Raw genomic sequence first — 13,014 nt, 5'->3', positions numbered from 1 at the left:
TCCAGAAAAGAAAAGAAAGCATATTTGGATAGAAGCAGGGCTAGATTCTGTACCCTTGAGTTTTTAAAATTCCCACTGGGAACTGGGAAACTCTGATGTACTGTAGGGTGTTGTCTAGCCCAGAGACAATCAGAATCAACTTTCACATAGTGCCTGAGGTCACAGGAGACCTGAGGTAAAACAGATTACTTTTCTCTCTGAATAATATCAGCATAGATTTTCAGATCATTGGGCTTGACTATGAACTAGGGTTGCCAATCCAATTCAAGAAATATCTGGAGCCAGGAGACTGTAGGGGTGGAGCCAGGAGCAAGGCTGTGACAAGCATAATTGAACTCCAAAGGGAGTTCTGGCCATCGCATTTAAAGGGACTGCACACCTTTGAAATGCCTTCCCTTCATTGGAAATAATGAAGGATAGGGGCACCTTTTGGGGGGCCTCATGGAACTGGGCCCCCTGGTTCAATCCTTTTGAAACTTGGAGGGTGTTTTGGGGAGAGGCACTGGATGCTGTGCTGAAACATGGTGCCTCTACCTCAAAAAACAGCCCCCTAGAGCCCCAGATAACTATGGATCAATTCTCCATTATACCCTATGGGAATTGGTCTCCATAGGGAATAATGTCCAGCAGACATTTCCCTCCCCCCCACTTTCTGATGACCCTGAAATGGGGGGAGGCCCTACAAACCGGAGAATCCCCTGCCTCCACCTAGAGATTCGGGACACCTAGAATATCACAGTGAAAGTCTAAAACCAAGCAAAACCTGTGAAATAATTAATGAAAAAACTCAATGCACAACTTGATCTTATTACAAAATTTTTAAAGACAAAAAACTTATTAACTAAATTACAATTACTTAAAGATATACAACACAAGAAATCATAATATCAAAAATTCATCCTAATTACAATCAAGCGACAATTAACAATTCTAACAGTTCCAATGTGCTGAATTAAAGCGCTGGTGCTCCAGATAGAATTCCACAGGAAAAGTTTCTCTGTTTTCAACATGCTTTTTCAGTCATGCCAAATTTCTGGCTTCCAATATTCATACAAGAACTTTTCAAATGTGGAGTTGAAGTGGGTATACAGCAAGCCTCTAACAGGAACATGCCTTTACTTCTGTTTCTGGGAAAACCCTTCCTCAGAGAGGCATATCCCACTGTATGTGTCTTATCTATCACTTGCGCACAGCACTCAAGTGCAGAGGAAATTTTCTTAGTCTTGTTTGCCTAAATTTCGCTTGATGCACTGTTAACCCATCACAGCCAAGTCTGGAGGCGGGCTTCAGCCCCACCATTGTCAGGGTCCATGCACATTCAGCTACCCATAGTATGCAACATAAACTCTGAATTTTAATCAACAAAATTGAATACAGGCTTAAATAGCTTTTTAAAAAAAATACACTTGAGAAAAAGCCAGTTCTTGAAGGACAGGAATGTGCTGAGCTTGCAAAATGAGCTCCCCCAAAGAAAACTGCAATATATTGTGCCTGAAATGTTTAGAAGGTTTACTTTCAAAAAGGATATACCTTGCACTTTGTGAGTGAGCAGAATATTACACTGAAATATTGTCTGGTGTTTTGAAGAAACCTGTAGGTATTAGCAGCTATGGATATCTCTGTGCCTGGCTCAGCAAGAAAGCTGCCTGGAGCCAAGAGGAAAGTTGGAGTACAAATGTTTTAATAAATAATATTTTAAAATAGTACTCTCTGCTGAGTTCTGCTACAGATACCTAATGTAACCACCAATCATGATCCAGTGGGGGAAAAAAATAAGTAAAACACTCTAAATAGGCTGAAATAGCATGTTGCTACTCCAGGAATACCTTTTTACTTATCTGCCTTAACTATAATTGTTCAATTATCTAGAATTTGTGAAATATTTTTTCCTAAATGTTTTGGCAACTGTATTCTTTATAGCTATGAGCCAGTTTGGTGTAGTGGTTAAGCGTGTGTACTCTTATCTGGGAGAACCAGGTTTGATTCCCTACTCCTCCACTTGCAGCTGCTGGAATGGCCTTGGGTTACCATGGCTATCTCAGAGCTGTCCTTGAAAGGGAAGCTTCTGTGAAAGCTCTCTCAGCCCCACCCAGGGCAGGGTATAAATCTGCAATTCTTCTTCTATGGTGATCTATCTCTGCTCCAATTTCAATGTGTTCTTTTTGTTTGTTTTTGCTGTCATGACTTATGGCTACCCTAGGGTTTTCACTTCAAGAGACAAAAAGGTGGTTTGTCATTGCCTGTCTGCATAGCAATCCTAGACTTCCTCGACAGTTTCCCATCCAAGTACAAACCACGGCTGGCCCTGCTTTGTTTCTGAGATGTGAGGAGAGTGGGCTAGTCTAGAGCAGGGCTAACGTATTTGACCTTGTTGGCAGATTAATTAACATAGCAAGGGTGCACAATCTGATTAAAGAGTAGATAAAGGTTTATTTAGGAATTAACATACCTGATAGGAAAGAGGAGGGACAGAGATAAGTTCCTAACTACATCTGTAACTGCTGACCTACGTAGTTGGCACTTCTGAGAAAAAGGGGGAAATTAGGGCTGCAAAGCTCCTGGGCTGAGCAAGGGTTCTCCCACCCTGGAGGGTCCCAGCCCGCCAGCTCACATTGGGCCAACAGGGGGAACCTCCCCCAATATTGCCAGCATGATGATGTCACCCGAAAGTGATGTCATTGCACCAGCGATGTTGCTCACTGGCCTCTCTAGGCGTTTCCGGGAAAACTCTATGGTTTTCCCAGACGCTCTATCGATTTGGGAGGGAAAACGATATGGTACAATAGGTACCATAGAGTGTTTCCCTCCCAAATCGATAGAGCGTCTGGAAAAACCATAGAGTTTTCCCGGAAACGCCTAGAGCAGCTGGTGAGCGACATCGCTGGCGCAATGACGTCACTTCCGGGTGACATCATCGCCTGCGTGTGTAAAAAAAGTCCCCCACCGAAGGCCGCGGGGACTTGGGAACCCTAGGGGAAATTGCCCTGAGAGTAGCAATTTGGAGGCAGACAAGAAATGACATTTAACTGGAGAGATGGTGCTGACCTCACTATCTAATTCCCAACAGTACCCTTGTGCAAGTACTTATTTCCACATGGGGCACATAGAGGGTAAACAGATCTTTCAGCATACTTGGGACATTCCCCAGGTTTGCAGAAAAATGTGAAAATTAAAAAAAAATCATGGGGGGGGGTTACATTTCCCCCAAAAGTAAAAAGTGCTGTCTGTGCATGGGCATGGATGGCAGGAGAGTGGAACCTCCAGCTGGGTGGCTGTTTCTGAGCCTACATCATGCTGAGGGCTTCCCAATTGATGAGCTGTTTGCTGACCTGCATGGCTTCAGTTGCCAGCAGCAGGTTTGGACCCTGGCCTGGCGGGACAAGGGAGCCACTGCCAGCCCCCAGGGAGGGAGGGGAGGCAGGCGAAGGGCCCAAAGGAGCAGTGGTGGTAGCTCTCTGAGAGCCAGCCCACCTGCCCTCTGCTGCTGCTGCCCAAGCTGGCCCAGTGGCCAGTCAGCCAAAGCCTGAGCAAGCACTCTTGAATAGGGACATTTACTGACCTGTGCTGCTTCAGAAGGGATTGTCTAAGGCTGGGAGAGAGACAGAAAGAAGGGGGTCTATCTGAGAGGGGAGCAAAAGAAAGAGAAAGAATAGGGGATTGTTGGGGAGTGAAAGAAAAAGAAAGGGAGAGTGTCTGGGGGAGAGAAAGAGGAGCAGACTAAGAAGGGGGGAAGAGGACATTGAGAAGGGTAGGGGTAAGAGAAGGGTGAGAGAAGAAAGGGTTGCTAGAGAAGGGGATAGGGGATGAAAGCTGACATAGAAGAGGTGAGAGGAGAAGGGTAGATGAGGGAACATTGATAGATAGGGTGGATGCAGAAAGATACAGGAGGGAACACTGACAATGAAGGGAGGAGAAGGAAGCAAAAGTGGGAAAATGCTCCTTCCCTGCGAGTTTCTTGCGGGCCTCTGCTTGTCCTATCTAATTGTCTTCTTGCTGCCCCCTGCAGGGTCTTCTTCTTTGCACACCAGACATTGCCCTTTCCAACAAACCAAAGTTAAAACCATATGCTTTCATCACAATCACAGTATTGGATATATTTCATTGCTTATTCCGCCAGCCTCCACATGCCATTCAATTGGTTCCGTCTCAGATTACTTGAGGTAGTCCTGTATGAAGGTGGAAGGGCAAATTCCTTGTCTCAGGTCAAGGAGATTCAGGGTGTCCTTTTTTGAAGGCTGCAGATTTTGAATTTTGCTGCAGATATAAAGCCAAAGCCTGGAATCAAAACATTTGAAGCCACATCTTCCAAGCACTCCCTTTCTCCAACTGCTTCCATGATGAGAGTCAAGACCAGGGATGACCAAACTTGCTCAGTGTAAGAGCCACAGAGAATAAACATCAGACATTTGAGAGCTGCAAGACAGAGGAAGGAAGGAATACACGAATTTGTGGGCATTCAACAAAATTGCTGAGCAGTCGAATTAGAACGAATAGAAGGAAGTACTTCTTCACCCAAAGGGTGATTAGCACATGGAATTCATTGCCACAGGAGGTGGCAGCAGCTACAAGCATAGACGGCTTCAAGAGGGAATTGGATAAGCATATGGAGCAGAGGTCCATCAGTGGCTATTAGCCACAGCATATTGATGGAACTCTCTGTCTGGGGCAAAATGATGCTCTGTATTCTTGGTGCTTGGGGGGGGGGCAACAGTGGGAGGGCTTCTAGTGTCCTGGCCACACGGATGGACCTCCTAATGGCACCTGTTTTTTGTGTGTGACACAGAGTGTTGGACTGGATAGGTCATTGGCCTGATCCATCATGGCTTCTCTTATGTTCTTACGTAGAGGGGAGAGGGAGGGAGAGGTGGAAACATGCATTCTCCAAGCTGCTGGCTAGCTTGACTTGGAGAAGTGATTTAAAGAGACAAATGCCTACTCCAAGCTGGCCAACAGGGCAGTGGGGGCTTCAAGAGCCACACAATATATATGAAAGAGCCACATGTGGCTCCCGAGCTGCAGTCTGGCCACCCCTCTTCAAGACTAAAGAGTCACTAGCAGCAAATGCAGTGGTATGCCTATCCAACCAGTCATCTGGGAATCATGGCGGCGGGGGGGGGGGATAGATAATTTTTATTATTCAAACACATTATTGTTGTTGTTAAGCTTATATAACACTTTTCCACTCATGGGTCCTTAAGGTGACTAACAAGTAGATAAAAAATATAAAGCAATTCAAATAAAACCTTCGTAAACCATTCAAAGCAACCAACAGACCAAAGCAACAAACACCATCCCTTATTTCAATCCAATTCAAAGTACCTCAATAAGATCTAGTTCGTTCCAGAAGGCATGTAGGGTATTCATCTCACTTCCTGGGGAAGGGAATTCCTCAGCTTGGAGGCAGTGGGTATAAAAAGCCCTATTTCCCTGGAAGCAGGGGTCATTTTGTAGAAAAAGAGGTGCCGGAGCTCATTAGCACAACTCATTTGCATATGCCACACACCCCTGACATCACCGGAAGATGTACTACATTATATCAGCTCAGCATCTACCTTAAAATGCTTCTTGAATTATAATTGTCACAATAAAACCTTACATCGTATTTTTAAAATTACTTTTTCCTACGTGGCCACAGTGGCATAATGAAGATTTCCATCTGTCTGCTTTATGTGTTATTCTCCCATTTTTTGTGGGAGGAAATATTAGAAAGTTTGTCAAAACTTACGAGTTCAGCAAAATTCTCACAGGTTTGAACAATGGAGCCCAGTAAGTATGGGGGGGTAGGTTAAGAAAGAAAGAGCACAATAAAATTTAGAGGTTCCGGAGCTCTGCTCCCGTGACCTCCTGCCCAAAATGAGGTCTGCCTGGGAGGAACCTATAAGGTTTCTGTACTGCAGATTTGTAGGTCCCCAGCAAATTTGTTATTCCAATAGTTTTCTGGAGAAAGAGAAAAACCCTGAAATCTGTTTAAGTCTTGATATTGTTGAAAGAAGATGACTCGTCCAAGTGAATCAGATGCCTTGTCCAATTGAGAAATGAGCATTTGACACTCATGGCACAATTTGCTAAATAATTTTTCTAGTCTCTTAAATTTCTGCTGGCCACTGCGAAGGCATGCTCACATCGTGTTGTTATTGGCATCGAATCGTTATATACAATTCTGGCAAGCAGCACCAATATTGGGTTAACTCTCACTGATCCAGACTTAGCCAGGAGAACTGTGGATTAAAAGCAGGTAACCATTCACACACACAGGAAAATATTCGCACACACAGACAGTCCTTACTGTGAAGTGAGATGAGAGGGCAGAGCAGGGATGTCGAACTCATTTGTTTTGAGGGCCGGATCTGCCATAAATGAGACTTTGTTGGGCTGGGTCATGTTGGGTTGGGCTGAGCCATGCGCATACCTATTTAAGATTAGGTAGCAGAGATATAAATTTTATAAAGAACGCAGACAAACACAAATATATGTATTTAAAAAACTTAAAACTTGCTTAAAGCATTAACACTCATTGGTCTTAAAGGTGTTTTCTTTGTATTTCTCCCAAGGGATCCAGGGAACTGGGCAAAGGAAGCTCTGGCTCTTTTTTTCCTTCCCCAGGGGACTAGGAGGGGGAGGAGCCTCAGCTAATAAAAGGAAGAGAGGCTTGGCTCAGTAGCTCTGCTGTGTGATTGAGAGAGCCTGGCAAAGAAAGCTGTTCCTCCTCCCTTCCTCCCAAAGGGAGGAACCTCAGCCAATGGAGAAAATAGAGGTTTTGCTCTGTAGTTCCTGTGCAATTGAGTAAGCCTTGCAAAGCAAGCTGTGATGCAGAAGGAAGCAAGATATAGGGAGAAGGAAGCAGATGACAGCCGGTTGCTTGAGGGCCTGATAGGAGCCCTCTGGGGGCCTGATTCAGCCCCAGAACTGCATGTTTGACACCCCTGGGGTAGAGTTTTGGTGCCAAAGGGGAGACATACAGATCTGAGCAATGGGGCACAACCCACTGGGAAGGTCTAACCTGACTGAAATGAATTGCAGCAGCATGCAATCACACCAGTTACTTCGGGAGCATGATTCTTCCATAGCTTCCATTCATTTCAACAATATTTCCACAGGTGAAAGTCTGGTGAACTTGGGCTTTTGCCTGTGTTCATTTGTCATAAAGTCTGAAGAATTGGAAGGAGCCCCATAGGCCCTCTAGTTTAAAGTTCTGCTCAGTTTTGGAAATCCAGAGCTAGAGCATCCTTGGAAGATGGTTGCCTTCCTTCTGCTTGAGAGAGAGAGAGAGAAAGCCCACAAGTCCGGTTTGGTAACTAATTCAATTGTTGAACCTGTATTTTTGTTAGGATATTTCTCCTGCTATTCAACTGAACGCTACCCTCCTATGAGTCAAGCAACAAATCTTTATTTTATTATGTATTTATTTAGTGAACTTATATTCCGCCCTTTCCCATAACAGGCTCAGGGCGAATCACAGCATAAATTAGACAATAAAATCTACAATTCAAATTCAAAACAATACAATAAAACCAAAACAGTTGAACAGTAACATGAAATAAGGTGCATCACCGGCGGAAAGGGCACATTTCACAAAGTACATTTTTTTGGCCCAGGAAGAAGTGATGGTGTTTAATAATCAGATTCAGCACCTCAACAAGGCAATGAAGCATGATGTCGCAAGTCTTTGACTTCTTCCATGTGACAGCCTTTCAGACAGATTGAGGAATATGCCCATATCTCCTCTCGGTCTTTTTCTTTTTCTTTTAAAGACTAAAAATACTCAGTTCTTTCATCCTTTCCTGGTAGGACTTATTTTCTAAACCCTTAGCCATCTTGATGGCCTGTCTCTGAACCTGGTCCAATTTATTTACATAAGAACATAAGAGACGCCATGTTGGATCAGGCCAATGGCCCATCCAATCCAACACTCTGTGTCACATAAGAGATGCCATGTTGGATCAGGCCAATGGCCCATCCAGTCCAACACTGTGTGTCACATAAGAACATAAGAGAAGCCATGTTGGATCAGGCCAATGGCCCATCCAGTCCAACACTCTGTGTCACATAAGAACATAAGAGAAGCCCTGTTGGATCAGGCCAGTGGCCCATCCAGTCCAACACTGTGTCACATAAGAACATAAGAGACGCCATGTTGGATCAGGCCAATGGCCCATCCAGTCCAACACTCTGTGTCACATAAGAACATAAGAGATGCCATGTTGGATCAGGCCAATGGCCCATCCAGTCCAACACTCTGCGTCACATAAGAACATAAGAGAAGCCCTGTTGGATCAGGCCAGTGGCCCATCCAGTCCAACACTCTGTGTCACATAAGAGAAGCCCTGTTGGATCAGGCCAATGGCCCATCCAGTCCAACACTCTGTGTCACATAAGAACATAAGAGAAGCCGTGTTGGATCAGGCCAATGGCCCATCCAGTCCAACACTCTGTGTCACATAAGAACATAAGAGACGCCATGTTGGATCAGGCCAGTGGCCCATCCAGTCCAACACTCTGTGTCACATAAGAACATAAGAGAAGCCCTGTTGGATCAGGCCAGTGGCCCATCCAGTCCAACACTCTGTGTCACATAAGAACATAAGAGAAGCCCTGTTGGATCAGGCCAATGGCCCATCCAGTCCAACACTCTGTGTCACATAAGAACATAAGAGACGCCATGTTGGATCAGGCCAATGGCCCATCCAGTCCAACACTCTGTGTCACATAAGAACATAAGAGAAGCCCTGTTGGATCAGGCCAATGGCCCATCCAGTCCAACACTCTGTGTCACATAAGAACATAAGAGAAGCCATGTTGGATCAGGCCAGTGGCCCATCCAGTCCAACACTCTGTGTCACATAAGAACATAAGAGACGCCATGTTGGATCAGGCCAATGGCCCATCCAGTCCAACACTCTGTGTCACACAGTGGCCAAAAAAAAAAACCCAAATGCCATCAGGAGGTCCACCAGTGGTGCTAGTTTCTTACCAGCACTGGAGACAGTACTGTGGATGGGGTAGAGCACAGTAAAGCACAATTATACCGATCATGATAATTGTGTGCTGTCACATCCCAGCCAGTTCATGACAACCCCAGGACCATGAGGGTTTTGAGGCAAGAAATCAGCAGGGCTATTGAAGCTGCTACTACTATTTCTAGGGGTGCTCACACTATTGCCAGTTCAGATCATGTCCTGATCATCACTCACAATCATGCGGCTGATCTTTCAATAACTGGACTGACGATTCATTGACCCCTTTGCAGCTGTTTGAAGGGAGACAGCACACCTTCCCCAGCACAGGGCATAAGAGCACGATCAGATTTCACACATGTACATTTTCATCCAGCCTGGAAGACTTTCTTCTGCCTGCCCAGCCACTGCTGCCTGCATACCGCGTTGCTCCGCAGTGAATGCTCAGAGTGAATCACTTGTCAAGCGTATAAACAGCTGCCAAATTAACCATTTTTCATTAAAACATCTTGCAGCTTGCCGTTCTCTTTAACAATGGTAGCGACTGCAAATGTTTCGTTTTCCTGTGTGTGTGATTATGTAAAGCACGATTGGCATAATTTTTCCTGTGTGTTTGGTTTTGTCATAGTTAAAAAACAAGATCATATAATGTCAAAGTACTCACTGTGTTTGGGGGATCCAGACTAATACCTCTCACAGAACAGCAGGGGTGGAATTCTAGCAGGAACTCCTTTACATATTAGGCCACACACCCCTGATGTAGGCAATCTGCCAAGAGCTTACAAGGCTCTTTTTCGTAAGCTCTTGGAGGATTGGCTACATCAGGGGTGTGTGGCCTAATATGCAAAGGAGCTCCTGCTAGAATTCCACCCCTGGGGAACAGCATGGCCATCGCAGTGGCATTTCTGAGGAGACAGCATCTTCAATAAAAGTCATACATGTCTGTTTCGTAAGGTTACATGAAACATTCATTCTTTTATTCTAGTATTGAGAACAGTTATAAATGACACACGCATATATATATATATATATACAAGACTGGTCATACAGTAAAAGCTAAGATGCCACAATCCTCGTGATCAACCCAGAGAAGCTGGAACTGGGTGCTGTCAATACTATTTTCTATCACCTGCCTTGAGGATAGAACTTGCCTGGATCTGACAGGGCTGAGAGGAAAGTTTTGGAAGTTGATAATAATGTTAGAAATTTTGAAATTCACACAGAGAGGAATTGTTTGCTTCACTGTTCCACTTTATCACATTCTGTCACTTCAGAATGAAGATCATGTACTAGTCACAATATTTTCAAGGGAAGGAATGGGTACTGGGACTGCTTAAATGATGGGTTGCAACTCAGAAATGGAAATGCATCCTTCAGGGTCCCCTGTATTTCCTTTCTCCGATATTGTTAAAGTTTATCATTGTTTAGCAAAGCTCAAGTCAAAAGATTTTTTTACAATTAATTTTTACACAAATGCTCATTTTTTTAATGTTTAACTGGGTACAGGTTTTCTATGTGCTATTTCAATGTGTATTCTTGACTTATAAGTGTTGTGTTAAAAATGAACTTTTAAAAAAAGAGGAAACATAGTTCAAGTGTTATAGGGACAAGGGGAAAGGCTGAGCATCAATGATTTCTTTCAATGACCAATAGTAGATTTCATAAGTAGGGTTAAGGCTTGCCAAAGGGCTGGCTGTAAAAATGAGAATAGCCCCCAACTTTGTAGTAATTTGCAGTCATCAGAAAAGCATTCAATTTCCTTTGCATTGTGTTTGGGAGGGACTCAGTGGTAGAACATCTGCTTGGTAAGCAGAAGGTCTCAGGTTCAATCCCCAACTTCTCCAACTAAAAAGGCTCCAGGCAAATAGGGGTGAAAAACCTCAGCTTGAGACCCTGGAGAGCCGCTGCCAGTCTGAGTAGACAATACTGACTTTGATGGACTGAGGGTCTGATTCAGTATAAGGCAGCTTCATATGTTCATATGTGGGCATACTTAAACTAACAAACTCCACTCTCGCTTTTGAGCACTGTCACCAGTGCTCTCTGCATGAATTGGGGTATGCTAGATTGCCAACAATATCCTAGCGAAGTAAATTAGGCTTGCAGTTGCAACACTGTGTCCTTACGGGTGCATTGACTGTAGATCAGTGGCACCAAGCATCCTTAACAGTCGAAAGATTGACTGACTTTTAAGAACTCAGAATACAAAAATGGATTAGGAATTATTCAGACAAAAACCAATAATGAGACAGAGATTGAAACTGAACTGCAGTAACTGTTAACAAGAGCACCTGGAACAACTTTCACAGGCCAAAGAGAGTTGTTAAAGACTATATTTGCCACTGTGAATCCACTGCATATGGTTTTGCACAAAACTGTTAATGACCATTCCATAATAGCAGATGTTTCTAAAGCTAGACTTCTAATGATGAAACAGAACTATTCATTTGAGCCCGGATATCTTTCTGCTACCAAAGTTTTGATCAATTGACCCAACTAGTTAAAGCTAACCCATGTCTCAAAGAGGGATGCTTTAACACCAGCTTGTTTGGGTTGCAAGCAATGATCTGATGTTTCATGGTAAAAAAAAGAAAGAAAGAGCCTAGTGGCGCCACCATAAAGACTAACAAAATTAAATTTTGTTGATCTTTAGGGTGCTACTAGACTCTTGCTCTTTTCTGTGGTTACAGATGGACTAGTACAGCTACCCATTTTGATTTTAACTGCCTGTTTGATAGTTCCTCAATCTGTTTGGCAGATGGTTTGACTTTGTTCCTTACTAACCCCGAAGTACAGAGTAACTGGTTCTTCACAGCTCACTCACAAATCATCGATCACTCACAAATCATGCAAATTCTCACACAGCCCACTGAGTTCTGCTCCCTCCCCACCCATGCTTTGTAACTGCTCTACTCAGCAGACAATTGTTTAAATAGACAATTCGATCACTCACAAATCATACAAATCTGTCATCAACAAATGCAACATTTCAATAAAATCCTAACCATTTATGTTTGCCTAGACGGTCGTTGCTCTGATCTGGATACCCCAGATTTGGCTGATCTTATCAGATCTTGGGAGCAAAGCAAGGACATGATATTCATCGACTGTTTATAAGTGGCTTGGAACATGAGATATTGTGGACCATATTCAACCCCTCCATGAAGAAGGTCTCTTGAAACGAGCCAATAAGCTGGCCAGCTCCACTGAGGTGGTTCAGAGACATCCTTTGATTCCATGTTGGCATCAAATTATTGGACTTCATTAATATTTCCGCACAAGCACTTTACAGCATTGGACTACACCGTATTGAGAAAAGAATTCAACTTTGAATTTCTATTGGCCTTGCACATCCATGAATGCTGGCTTGCTCTTCTATGAATGTTAATGAATTGATTACAATTTTGATATATATTTTTTTATATTAGTTATTAGTTCATGGTCAATTATTGTTTATTTATCTCACTGTGTCCACAGCAGGTGACTGCAAGAAATGTGGTTGTGGACAGTGGTCCTGCCTTTTGTAACTTTTTTGCCAAGGGGGACAAAGACCCTTTTCATCTCCATCCAGTGCATTCCACATGCATTTCAAAGCACCATACCTTCTAATTGTACCCATACTGAGGGGCAAAAGTTCTGTCAATGGCTTCAGTAGGTAGCCATGCTGGTCTACCACAGAACAGTTAGATTGGAGTCCCATAACACCTTACAGACCAACAAGAATTTCAGGGCATACGTGAAGGCTTATACCAGACTCCAATCTGATGGATGTTAGCCACTAGGCCCGCTCATATCTCTTATCAGATAAAGGGGACAAAGGCAGAGAATAGTTGTCACAACCCACCACCTTGACCTGCCCGAGAGCCTTCCAAGGCCATCTGGTTGCTTCTGTTGGAAAGAGAGCACTGGATTATTGCTTCCTTGTGTACTTGTTTCTGACATAAATTGAATTTTGTCTAATTCCATAGGTTACTCGTGAACTATTGGACTTTTTTTTTGGTAAGCACAGTAACTATTTTCAGGCTTGAGAATGAAAATCTGCCTTTGTTAGGAAAAGTAC

Source organism: Heteronotia binoei, chromosome 13 (assembly GCF_032191835.1).
Source record: "Heteronotia binoei isolate CCM8104 ecotype False Entrance Well chromosome 13, APGP_CSIRO_Hbin_v1, whole genome shotgun sequence".
NCBI classification, from domain to species: domain Eukaryota; kingdom Metazoa; phylum Chordata; class Lepidosauria; order Squamata; family Gekkonidae; genus Heteronotia; species Heteronotia binoei.
The sequence above is the reverse complement of the archived record's forward strand: the minus strand, read 5'-3'. Positions refer to the sequence as shown.